We start from the raw sequence: 14,257 nt of genomic DNA on the forward strand, positions 1-14,257 counted from the left end.
CATGGAATTCTCTTCCCCCGGACAACAGAGAAACAGTCCTTACCGATTTGCTGAAAATCAAACTAAAAGCCTATCTCCTCATTTCCAAGTTACCCTCTTAACCTACCTCTCATATGCCTGCTAGCTAACATGTGTCCCTTGCTTCTAACCTGCCTCTGCCCCTTACCACATCTGCCTCTACTAGAGCACTTCACCCATCATGGTCACATTCCGAGCACAGCTGGCCGTTCCGCCTACCTGCACTGAAAAATGCCAAATCTTTGTTGTTCTTAATCTACAATTGTTGTGATGATTCACCGGTTCTTGTCACTTCTCCCAGAGGAGAGCCCTTCCTTATGGGGTTAGGGAGGTGAGGCTGCTACCCAATAGTCCCCCTAGGGGTGGTCAAGAGCAGGAAGACCTCATAGGGAGAGACTTGCCTCATGGTGATAAGCACTCCCATCTCATGAAAGACCTCACTAACCCCTTGTTCCTCGAAGCTAAAGCTCTGTTGGCGCCTTCTCCTTCCCAACCTGAATCTACTACTGTGTGTTACTGAGAAGTCTCTACTATTGTACCTGGACGACCATATAGGACTGAGACAAAGAAGAAGCAAAGAAACAAACAGAGAGTAGAAAAGATTAACAAAGTACTGTGAAGAGGTGACCACTAGAAGGTATGAAGGTAACCACAAACACTTTGAGAACATACATTGAAGCTACGCTGTGGTGGACCCAGCTGTAAAAGTAAAGATGAGGAAGGACTAAGTATGCTAGGCATCAGGAAGAGCAGTGAGTGAAGCTGGTGTCCATCCTGCAGGGCACCGGAAATGAAAACCTGTGTTGCCCAAAGCATCGAAAGGCAGTCGGTCTCTGAAGAAGAGGCTGAAAGGAATTATGCAAGCCAGAGGGAATCCGACTTGCTGCAGAATCATGAAGAATCCAGCACTGGAGTGGCCTCTCCGAGGTGGACCATGTGGTCCATAAAACATGCTGAGACTGCCACATCAACAGCTCCACGGAGCGTCACTAACCAGAGAGGACGAAAGCAGGAAGATGCACTAAGCGTGTGCAGACCCAACAGCAAACTGAGACCCCGGGAAGAATTGGTAGCACTCCACAGTGAAGAAACAGGATTTGTGGGGAAAATGGGTGTGGTCCAAATAGTCAAGTGTTCCTCTGGAGTGATCTTCCTTGTCACAATAGTTATACCAAGAAAACCAAGAGTCAAGTATTCATCCGGAGAAATATCCTTCCTCACAGTAGTGATAGCCAGAGAACCAAGTGTTAAGTATTCCTTGGAAGTGATCTCCCTCATCACAGTAGTGATACCCAGAGAACCAAGAGTCAAGTGTTCCTCGAGAGTGACCTCCCTCATTATAGTAGTGATACCCAGAGAATCAAGAGTCAAGTATTCCTCGATAACAACCTCCCGAATCACAATAGTGATACCAAGAGAACCAAGAATGAAGTATGCCAGAACTGGTAGCACTCACCAGTGAATAAACAGCTAACAGGATTTGTGGGGAAAATGGGTGTGGTCCAAATAGTCAAGTGTTCCTCTGGAGTGATCTTCCTTGTCACAGTAGTGATACCAAGAAAACCAACAGTCAAATATTCATCCGGAGAAATATGAATGTGAATTGATAAAGCCTTAATTCTGTTGTTTGCAAATGCTTGGGAGGAAGTGAAGAGACGTCTAAGAAACATGTAGATAGAACTATCAAGGGACAGTCTCCATAACTCTTCCACACAGAGCAGGAGGCAAGGGTCATTCTCCTGGTCTAGGTATAATTGGTAAATCAGACTCTATTGCAAGAGACTGACCTTAAGTCAGCCTAATGTGAAAATATATTCAGTTTCGTGTCCTATAAGCATATTGGCCTAAGCACATTCACATCATACTACAATTCTATTGTTGCAATAATGATGCCCACGTTGCCATTTTGTTTTATCCGCCATCTTTGCTACATTGTTCAGTTCTCTGCTCATTCTGCATTTTCACTCTGAATGCGGCAGAAGACTGCGGCATGAACTTTCCAACACTCACAAGACAGGAATGCACATTCTGCTGAGAGTGTTGTCTTACACCGTAGAACCGTGAAGTCCTTGCAGAAGCCTAGCTAATCTATAAGTTAGGTGCCCATCTGTCTCAACCATGTTTTCTCCACTGAACCATTAATTGTAATAATGTGCAGCTGTAACATGCTCCTCAAGAGAAAAACCTATTCCCAAGCTTTAGAGCAGACTGATCTTAGGCTCCACAAGCAACATAGATAAGCTGTACAGCAAATGTTACCTTGTACCAGAGAACACAATATGCCCCCACGCAATGCATTGCCCTGCTCCCAGACAGTAAATTGTCAATAGCAGGACGGGGGAAAATGTGAGAATGTTGTCTTGGTAATGCCATCAACGCGGAAAGGTCATGAACCAAATGGACCCTATCACATGAGGGGGCTGGACAAGTGTATTATATGTGATTCTGATTTGTATATATGTACCTGTCTCTGATTTTTCGATGCTCTCCGCCATGGTGTCTGTACTCTTGCATGGTGGGGTGCAGAGACCCTGTCATGACTATAATAAACAGTGTTCTTTGACCTTGTGACTGGCTATTTCCATTTCTGTGTAGTAAGCCTCATTTTGTGGTCTTTCAGGGGCCTGAACAGGGACCCTCCCGTTGATGTCCATTTATTGTTGGACGAAGACGAGGCTGTCGGATCGAGATCAGTGCCCTGCACAAGAGACGATTGCAGCGTCTAGAGTCCATCGCGGTGAGGGTACCGGAATCGAGGCTTGTTTTGCCTGGTTGGAGGAATTGTCCATTGGACTTGATTGATTGGAAATCAGGTGAGTTTGTTTCAGACAGGAAACGCCTTGATGATTTGATTGGTAGTAGTATTTACGCATAAATATTTTAGCCAGATAAGATGATTTCAGTATGCCTGGAAAGTTGTCATCCTGTTTTGCAATGTTTTGTTCCCAGGGAAGACAATCTAGTAATTTGAAACATAGTCAACCTGCACCACCCAAGGGGTCGGCAGCGTATGATATGTACGTATCCTATGGTCAAGGCGCAATTGTATTTAATGATAATTGGCATCGACTTACCAGACATGCTGCCGATCTTCAGTGGCTAGTATTGGGTAGTTTTGAGTTGGCTAGGATAGAATATTTGGAGTCTGTACTATTGCGGAAGAAAGCTAGACCAGCTGCATTTGACACTATTAGAGATTGGAAGAAGGAAACTAATAAGTGACTTAAAAGTAGAGAGAAGCATGCACGTAGACATATGACAAATGCCGAGAAAGCCTTAGTACATGACCAGCAGAAACAGGTAGAGGCCATTAGAAGCATGGATAGGGCATTTCAATTAGATGTTCAGAAAATATACCTGTCACAAGATTTGCATGTAGCAGATGAATTCTTGAATATGCTACTGAATGAGCGGAGGTCTGATTCAGGAGCCGATTTAACTGCACCACCTCCTTATGTACCTCACCCTGCATCTGCACTTAGTCCGATTGTAGCAACTGCTGCTATACCAGTTGTACCATCTGCACCAATAGCAGTATTTCCTCCACCACCAAGCGTGCATGATTTGTTTTTACTTTCATTGCCGGCTACCTCCAATTCCACTCCCCCTCTAGTACATGATGTAATTGACACTGATTCGAGAATAGTGACACGCAGCACAATATCTGCAGACAGAAAAAGGGAACTGCGTGAATGGGCAGGGACGTACATGGAGGGGGGTGATGAAACGGCAGCTGTAAGTGGACTGTCAGACCACAGTGGTATTCCTGAACGGAAGGTATTGATAGAACAAATAGGGGTATATCTTGCAGAAATATGGGGTGATTTGACTAGTTCAGCGATTCCACAAGAATTGCGGGATTTTAATTTTTTGTCTTGTTCAAGAGATACTGCAACCAAAGTACACGAGAATGTTGCAAAATTGTTTGTTTATAAGATGGAACTCAATTGTTTACATAAATATGAATTGGGCAAAGAGAAGCAACACACATCGTACGTGCAGAAATGATTCTTGCCTCCAGTGAAACCCATTAGTGAAGAAATGCGTAAACAAGAGACACGCTTAGATGGATTTCAGATATTTCCATTTCTCCTATTGAAGTTCATAATACGTTTAGTCAGTATTCACCGGCCATGCAGCGAAAGGTGTTACAAGTGATGGTTGAGTATTTACAAGATGAATGCATGAAGAGAAACCTGTGTTGTCCTGCAGATATGATGGTCATTTATAAAAGAGCATTTTCACCTGACACCGCGTTAACTTCTTTGTCACTCGATCTGGCTCTATTGCTTAATAAACTTTCGGAACTCCCTACTGCACAATTGCCTATGAGAGAGGTACCTCTGACATTGGCCCCAAAAGTAGAAATTCCAGCTGTGGGGCAGACACCTGCTCCCACTATTCCAGTGCACTACATCTCACAGTTTGTTCAAATTCCATTTTGAAGAAAGGAAGTGAATACTATTAAGCAGTCTATTCCAGACATTAGAAAGAATCCTAAAGGGTTCTACAAGGAGACAGAATCAGTTTGTTTTGAATTTGTCCGTTTTCACCTTAGGGGATATCGATTTATTGTTTCCTGTGATCCTACCTGCAGACTTATGGAGCAGATTAGGACTGTGGACGATCAAGCAGGTATGGGCGATACATGGATGCCTTAGCAGAAGCAGATGGGGCTAGGAAGGCAGGTGAGAAACCGTCTCAGGTTATATTAATGTTGCCAAATAATATAGTTACCAAACTAAAGACTTTGGCAACTGAGAAGAGGATTATGTGGGACAAGCTGACTGCATGCATGCAAGGAAAGACAAAGGGTGCAACAGAGTTTTTCAACAGGTTTGAACAAGTATTTTCGGATTTTAGTGGGCAAGATTTGAATACAGAGCCAGGGAAAAGATTATTTGTTGACAAATTTTTACGAGGATTGCTGCCTGACATTCAGGCTCAGATTATGACATATAAGAGTGCATGGCAAGCAAAATCACAGTCCGAAGTACTACATATGGGCCAGTATTATGAGAACAGGGTGAATACAGAGAAGGAGAAGGTGGGGAAGAAGAAGGTTGATCCAAAAACTAGAGTCCATTTACAGCAGATAGCAAGAGGATCGAGTGGTGGGAACACTCAACCAAGGGGTCAGTTTGTGCCGCAAATGGGAGCACAAATGGGTCCCGTACACATGAAGCAGTGTGCTTATTGTAGACGGGAAGGTCATTGGAGGGCACAGTGTCCGTCTCTCCAACAGTGAACCAATGACACATGTGGAACGATTGGAAGGCGATCGAGGGGTTGCCCCGGGGTTGCAGATCCTGGTAGATACCAATTTGCACAGAATCAGAGGATTCAACTACAAGAAACTATTGTAAACAGCCACGGAGGACAGCAACAGAATGCGAATAGTGGGAATGTTTTAGATAATCCTATGCATGCCTATTTCACTAAAGATTTTACATCTCACAATGTATTGTTTCGCTAGGACAGCCCAAAGCAGGTTCTGGAACTGATACCTATTCCCGTAGATCAAAAAGAGCCCTACGTTGAGATGAAGGTGGGGAATAGGGAGCATGTCTTTCTAGTAGATAGTGGAGCACATAAATGTTCCATTGACCATCTGCGTGTTCCAGATATTCCACTGTCAGGGCAGAGTAATGTTTCCGTAGGGTTCTCCGGTAGACCAGTAGTTAGTCCGGTCTCTCGGCCGGTCCCGATTGCTATAGGGCCATTTACTGATTCATGTCCAGTTCTGTTGACAACGAATTGCGGCAAAAACTTGTTGGTGTTAAATCTGTTGAAAACATTGAATGCTGTGATTTATTGCTCTCCGGATGGAGTATATTTGACAATCTCTCACCAAAGATCTCCAGCCAACAACATTCCAACAACATTCCACTTTTTCCAATTCTTGTCTATGCCTTTGCCGAGTGAATTGAGTGGAGTACCCACGTGTTTATGGGCAATGAATGATAATGATGTTGGGATCCTTAACTTTGAACCAGTGCAGATTATTTTGAAGTCAGGCGTAACATTGCCACTTATTCCACAGTAGAAGATATCAGTAGAACATGAGCGTGCGTTGAAGAGTATTGTTTCAGATTTTATACACCGAGGTATGAAAGAAGAGATTTCTGGGAATGTGTTCTTTAGCATTCCTGTACACACAGACAGTAGATACTTGTTCACATTTTCCTTAGGAGGACGCTCTTTCACATTAAAAAGTGTTCCTCAGGGTTCTACCGAGAGTCCGAACATATACAGTAGGGCATTGAAAGAACAGCTCGATATATGCTGGAGTTGCCATCAACCTGCACGTTCCTGCAGTACATAGACTATCTGCTTACAGCTGCAGACTCTGAGGACGATTGCAAGGAGGGTACTGTGTCACTGCTTATTCCTTTAGCTACACATGAGCACAAAACTTTCGCTGAGGAAGTTTCAGTATTGTCGACAGGAGGTCGCCTATTTAGGCTATCTCCTGTCAAAGGAGGGTAGACGTCTGACACCTGAACGTATACAGAGCATCTCTGACATGTCTGTTCCAAATACAAAGAAAGAAGTCAGAGCTGTTATTGGTAATGGCTTCTAATTGTAGACAGTGGATGCTGAATTTTTCACTTTTGATTAAACCTATGTTGGCATTGACACATAAATTGCCAGAACTCTTTTGATCTGCTCAAAGCTGAGTTGTGTTCAGCTCCAGTATTGGGCACACAAAATTATTGCATGAGAGGGAAGGTTGCACTTTGGCTGTGTTGACACAGAAACATGGGGTAAAGAGCAGACGGTGCAGCTATTTTTCCTCCATGTTAGACCTTGTTGCATGCACTTTGCCGAAATGTTTGAGAGCTGCGGCTGCTGCTGCATTGGTAAAATAAAGTGAGGGTATAGTTTTAGGTCACTATTTAACTGTGATGGTACCTCACTCTGTTGATGTTCCACTAAACAGAACACAGTCTCAGCATCTCACATCTGCTCGATTAATGTGATGTGAGTTGATTCTATTTGCACCGCACATCCAAATTAAGAGACGCTGTACTTTGAATCCGTCTGAATTTTTGCCGTCCCCACAAGAGGTAGACCACACTAATACTATGTTCCATGATTGCCTATATGGTACAGAACAAGAGACAAAAGGTAGAATTGATTTGAGCAATACACCTTTGAAGCCTCCAAACGGGGAACTATTTTGTGATGGTTCCTGTTTTAAGCTACCTGATGGTACTTCCACTGCCCCTTATGCGATCACCACGTTAGACACTATCCTTGAGAGCAGAAAGATACTGCATAATTCTCCACAGGCTGCAGAGGTTTTGCATTGACTAGAGCCTGCAATATTTCTGAAGGGTTTAGAGTAAACATCTATACTGACAGTCAGTACGCATTTGGAGTGGTTCATAATTTTGGGCGATTATGTGCTGAAAGGGGATTCTTGACATCACATGGCACCAAAATTCAACATGGTACTCTGATAGTGCAATTGTTATCAGCACTAGTGCTTCCTACATGGCTAGCGATAATGAAATGCGCCGCACACCAGAAAGTGACGAATGACATAGGGAAAGGAAACACTTTTGCCGATAGAATCACCATACAGACTGCTACCGATCCACACTCAGGGATGTATGTGTTGAATTCGGCTAAATGGGTTACTGACACTAATATGATGAAAGAAGGGGTCAATAGTGTGAAAGAAATTCAGGCTGATCAGCAGCAGAAGAAATTAAACAATAGAGTAAGGGTCTGGCTGGATTAGATGTTGAAGGTTGTTGAGTAGACAATGAGAAACAAAGATGGATGCTGCCCAATGCTTATGTCACTGCTGTAGTTTCTATGGTTCATGGTCCTGCACACATATGTGCGAAAAAGATATACCAGCATTTAGACCATGAATGGCACAATGACAATATCCCAAAAATTGCTGAACGTTTGTTTCAAAACTGTATGATATGTGTACAACACAATTTGTATTTGTATTTGTATTGTGTTTATTTATATTGCCCACCTTGCCCAGAGGCAGCTGGGCGCATCATTTGAAACAAGTGGTTACAAAGGTTACACGTTAACACAGAATAGCTTTCCACAGGAAAGGGTACATCATAGGCAAACATAGTGCATGACAACAGGATACAATAAGATAATAAACACACAGGCTAGGAGGAAAAAAACAAGATAAAGACAGGCATGAAGAGGAGTTACAAGAGAGATCCCTGGGCGAATGGTAACCACAACATGTGCCAATCAAGCAGCGTGTTATCTGCAGTATTGCGCAGGGTAGGTGGAAGGAGGGCGAGACACAACTTCCTGTGGTAGTCCCACTAAGTTTAGGCAATTGATGACACAACATCAAGTTCGTGGAGCCACAGTTTGATTTTGTTTTTGAATGAATGGATGGAGGGTTCTGTTCTAAGGGAGTAAAGGAGAGTGTTCCAAAGTTTAGCTGCGAGGACTGCGAAACTCGAGCCCCCGGCTGTCTGTAGCTTAAAACTAGGTATAGTCAGTGTGTGTACTTGGGCAGAGCTCAGGGGTCTGGATGCTGTGTGACGCATGAATCGATTGGACAGGTAAGCAGGAGCCAGGTTAATCTGGGCCTTGTGAATTAGGAAAAAGGCTTTCAGAGATATACAACGCGAGACAGAAAGCCAGCGTAAATTGGGTCTTGTGTCCATAATGTGTGATCTCCTCGGGACATTAAGGGCAGCCCTGATGGCATTGTTCTGAGTGACCTTTAACTTATGCAAATTTCTTTGGCTCATCCATCCGTAGAGGGCCTTACATTAGTCGATTTTAGACATGATGAGAGTTCTGGCGAGGATGATCCAGTTGTCAGTTGTTAGGAGCTGTGATAAGTTTGCAAGTGTGGGCCGATGCCGATACAACTGCATTAGTTTGTCTGTTAAAGGACAGTGTTGAGTCTAAATAGATGGCAAGTGTTTTTGTGACGTTAGACACGTTAATAATGTTCCCATCAATAGTAAAGGATTTGTATTCCTGGTCCAGTTTGGTGAGTTTGGAAGGAGAGCATAGGATGAGTAGCTCAGTTTTTTCATCATTGAGGCATAGCCCATGATGTGCCATCCAGGTCTGGATGACTGAGTAGACTGTTGTCGGGGGGAAATTCTGCCGGGGTCGGCCGGGCCATCCGCAGACCTCCGGGCAGGGAGGCCCCAACTCCTCCCGTATATCCCAGAAGAGATAGAGTATGAGACACACACAAGAAGCAAGGTGACTCTGCTGTTTATTAGACAGAAACGGCAGGGATGGGTCAAGGATCGTACGCGTCCGTCCTGACACACACACAATTGTGGGGCTCGCAGGCCCTTTTTACCTTAGTATGACGCGCTACTTGCGTCACCTTAGAAAGTTAGCAAAAACCCTATCGCCACTCTTAATTGGTTGCTCGAGTGGTAGGGTTAGTATAGCATACGTATAGAGAACAATATTAGTGGACAAGGGTTAGTCATGTGATATATCTGGGTTGTCCCTACAATTAGATACATGAGAATTGTTACATGAAGACTCCTGATGATTGGTTAATGTTAATGGCGTCAGTGATAAGAGCCCCATGTTCTGATTGGTGCGCCCGCGAGCTTCCCAGCCTGGGACCATCGCTGTTCCCAGCTCTCAGTGTACCTGTCATTTGCAACAATGTTTCACTATGAGTACGTGCAGACAATGTGAGGACTTATTCATGAGCTGGAAGGCCGACTACTCCCTCTGTCGCAGATGTCCATTGAGCCTTTTAAGTGTATCTGCCTGTGTCTTGTAACGAGGGATCCAGATGCCTTCTTCCTCCTGGGCTTGGCATCCTGTCAGGTTCGGCTTGGTCACGTGAGGTGGGACCGTGTTTGAGGCAGAATTCTGCACAATTAATATTGTTTTTCCACTGTGTGCCTGGTTTAATTTGCAGGTGTGATTTTAACGTTGGTGCGCGGCGTGCGAGGTTGCAACATCGTGCCCTTGATGGTCTGCTTTTGGTATGTGGGTTTGCAACATTACGACCTTGGCTGTCTGCTCTCGCCAGGCTCATTCTGCAGGATCAGCAACCTGACTCTTGTCCATGGGAGCTCTTGCTTGCGGCCTACTTAGGCCTGGTGTATAGGTAGAACCGTTTAGTGCACAGGCGCTTTAGGTTATGGTATCATATTGTCTTATGACCAGTATCGTGTCTTCATTATATTTCTCATTATGGCACCTGGGTTTAGGAGAAGTGTAAGCAAGCTCTTTAGATGAGTTCATGATGCGTCTTGCGTTTCTGCATTTTGAGAACCTATGTGGAAAATAATAAAGATGCACGTCCGTGAGTATGTCTGTCGCCTACGTCATAGCACTGAGTATATTCTTCGTGTAGATTGGTGCGGGAGTGTCCAGTGTGTATATTGGCACAGGTGTGCTGACCGTTGGCTAGGTCGTCATGGCATCTCTAATGACGTGTAGGTTTTAGTCTAGTTGATCCGTGCCGCAGGTGTCGGCATGGGCAGGGCGGGCTGCTGGGCAGGCAGATGGACACATCCGTATGTTCCTGTACCAGGGTATTTGGTCGTCTGGTAGATGGGCAAACTCTTCTCGTGGCGGGTGCCTGGGCCGTGATCCTTTAGGCCAGGCGCGAGAGGGGAAGGACGGGAGCCTGTTTTTCCATTCTCCCACTTCACTGTATTGAGTGCTTTGGCATCGGTGACATAGTCACCGGTGATAGGGATGAGTATCTTGGTGTCATCAGCATAGTTGGTGTAGGAGACACCCAGATAGTCAACTATATCGAAGATTGGTTTAGTAAACACATTGTACAGAGTGACGGAAACACAGGAGTCTTGTGGGACTCCGCACGGGACATTCGCTGGTTCAGCTGATGTGAAGGGAGAGAAAACCCTCATGGTTCTATTAGATTGAAAGGATCTAATCCAAGATGTGGCAGCGTCTGAGAAGTGGGCCGCTATTTTGAGGTGGTGACATAGGATTTTATGGTCAAGCAGATCAAATGCTACTGAAAGATCAAGGAAAAGCAGGAGAGCTTGCTTGCCCTTGTCTTTCAAGTCCTCAATTTGTGTTTTCAAATCAATCAAGGCTGTCTCCGTCCCGTGTCTAGGTCAGAAACCTGATTGTCTAAGGCCTAATAAATTGTTTGTTTCAAGGTAATCCTGGATTTGAAGGTAGGCCACCCTGTCCAGGATTTTAAGCAAATAACGTACTGTGTGATGGGCCTGTAATTGGATGGGTTACTCGGGTCAAGTGTGGGTTTTTTAATTAAGGGGATGACCAACGCATTCTTACGGTTGTCTGGGACAATACCCGATTCAAAAGAGGCATTTATGAAGGTGGTAATGAATGGTGCAAGGTCATACGCAGCCTCCTTAATGATAGGGGCAGGGAAAGAATCCCCCTGGCAGTTAGATGGCTTGAGTTTCTTAATAATCTTTTCAACTTCCTCGATTGGAGAGAGGTGTGAAGCTGAATGGTTTGAAGGAGTGTTTGAGGGTGGGGATGTTTTACAGTGTGAGGTTGCTTGCCGAATCTGAAAGGTAGTTTCTTTTTGTATTGATTTTAGCTTGTAGCTTAGCAACTATGTCTAAGAGTGCCTTTTGGATGTTGGAAAAACAAGCAGTATCAGGAATGCAAGTGTCAGAAGGGGCTACTGGCGTCTCTAGTTCCTTTTGAATCTTAAAGAGTTCCTTGGTGTTTGATTGAGCTAGCAGTATCCGTTTGTTATACACATCTTTTTTGGCTTCTAGTATGGCTTGTTTGTAGGTAGAGGAGGCATTGGTCAGGTTGTTTTTATTAACTAGTGATGATAAACTTTTCCAATGTGCCTCAGCTTTCCTTTTCTCCTTACGCAAGTCACAGAGATGAGGGGTAAACCAGGTACTGAGGTGGGGGCGAGGTTTTTGTTTACGTAGCTTAAGTGGAGCAATGATATTGAGGGCTTTAAATATGGCCTGATTGTAAGTGTCAACTAGGACTGTGGGGTCGGTGCAGGTGGTTGAGGCTCTATTGAGAAGTGGGAGGATAAGTGGGAGAAGTTTCTCAACCGTAATATCCTTCTTGTTGCGAGTCTGTGTAGGAGTGGCGAGGTTCTGTTTGGCTGTTTGTGGGTTGGATTTGATGGAGAAGACAATTTTATGATGATCAGACCAAAAGCACGGGGTCACAGATATCATGTTGAGCGAACAGTTCAGGTCAGAGACCCAATCAAGGGTGTGACCCTTCATGTGGGTAGGTTCTTTAATGTGCTGCGTGAGGCTGAAGTTGGTTATTGTGCTTGCCAAGTCAAGGTCTTTAGAGTCGTTCTCATCCTAGTATCCTAGATTGAGATCACCAAGCAATAGAATATGTGAGTTGGGCTTGGTACTAGTGGCAAGGATGGATGAGATGTCTTCAGCGGACGAGGATATAGGTCCTGGGGGCCTGTAGATAAGATGCACTGTGGCAGTATGATTAGGTGAGATAGGTAATTTAATGGACAGTATTTTTGCGAACGGGATTTGTAGGCTGGAAATAGATCTGGGTTCAAGTGAACTCTTGGAAATGAAGGCTAATCCTCCACCCGTGGTTTGATTGGTTTGATTAGTGTCCCTGCCATACCTGATAATAGAATAGTTATCTGGGATATCTAAGGACAGGGCCGGGCCAGCTGCTGCATGCAGCCAAGTTTCTGTAACGGCTAGGAAGTCTAGATTTTCGGTTGTGATGAAGTCAGCGATATCTAAGGCGTGGGCAGGGAGGGAGCGAGCATTGATGAATGCGCCTTTGACCTTGAAGCCTTTGGGTACGCTGTGAAACAGAGGCGCTGGAGCATTATTGTTGGGGAATTGCGCAGTGACTGTAATGTTGTAGGTTGCTGGTGATTTGTTTTTCGAGGCATGGACCTGATGGTAGGACCGATGGTGACATCTGGCAGCAAGTCTCAGGTTTCTAGTTTGGGTTTCGCAAGGTTGGCTAGTGTGAGTTAGTACACTGTGTATGTTGGTAAGTGGATGATTTGTGGTGTGAGGCAGTAGAGGAGTGTTGGCTGTGCGTGCCTGAGGATGTATAAGGCAAGGTCTAGTGCTCAATCTCACATTACTCGTGACCGACATGGTGTCGCTACTGGATGGGGGGGGTTACTGTAGGACCAAGGGGTCTGGTTGAGGTAAACATGGCGAAGGAGCGAACCTAGCTTTGCGTTTCTGCTATGGGTAGGGCAAGGTTGATTGGGGGTGGGTTTGGTTGCAAAGTGTTGTAACCAAAGGGCCGGTGCATTCAAGTAGGGATTAGAAATTGTCATAAGGCCAGATATATTTACGAGGTGCAGAAGTGTTGTGCAAATAGTTGGTGACGGTGAGTGATGGTAGAGAGAGGTAGTGAGGCTAGAAGTATAGGTGTCGTGAGGTGTCTGAATCTGGACCCGAAAGGCGAGCAGGAGGTTGGCTGTATATTGTAGTGCGAATGAGAGTGTAGGCTTAGGTGTAGATCTAACAGAACTAGGGCAGATAACCGGAGTACAGTGCATTTTCTAGGCTAGTCAGGAGGTAATAGGGTCAAAGACTGTCTGAATATAGTTTACCTCATAGAAGGACTAGAGAAAAAAAACAATGATCTGGTGTAAACGCCAGGCAAGGTACCACAACGACCATAAGAAATAGTGTGTATGCTACCGTATGGTCAAGGAAAAGCAGGATAAACAACAGGTTATACAAGCCATATGGCTAGTGGAGCTCTAGAAACCGCAGGTGGTCACATCAATACATCCGAATGCTCTATAGGTTAGCTGGAGATGCCATAGCATGTACAAGCAGAAAGAGGCAAGAAGCATGTAAGCAACATGAGGTCATAAACAAAGAAGACAAAGGAATGCATTAGAGCCAACTGTTGTCCTCCCAGAGTAGTGAATGGTTCACATTTTCAGATAGTTTGGATAAAACACGGGCACATGAGAGGACAGAACAAGTGTATCCATACATGTCACAGTCAAAGTTACAGGCTGTTGTGGTATAATAAATGAAATGATATTAACAAAGGGTATTAGCGGCAGGCAGACAGAGGGGGACACCTACGGATGAGTGTGTACAACTGAAGCTGGCAACCAGTGTCAAAATAAGCATTGGGATAGGTACAATGTAGTTAGGTGCGATCGTGTGAGCACTTGTAGGGGAAGTATACGAATGTCTGGGGCTAAAGTACCTTTTGAGCGCTTCTCAGGCTGAGGATATTCCACAACAGACAGGCAGGGTATCTCAGGAGGAGTGGAGCAGTGTTCCGGGCACACAGC

This window comes from Ambystoma mexicanum, chromosome 4p (genome assembly GCF_040938575.1).
Source record: "Ambystoma mexicanum isolate Mex_15411 chromosome 4p, UKY_AmexF1_1, whole genome shotgun sequence".
In the NCBI taxonomy this organism is placed as follows: domain Eukaryota; kingdom Metazoa; phylum Chordata; class Amphibia; order Caudata; family Ambystomatidae; genus Ambystoma; species Ambystoma mexicanum.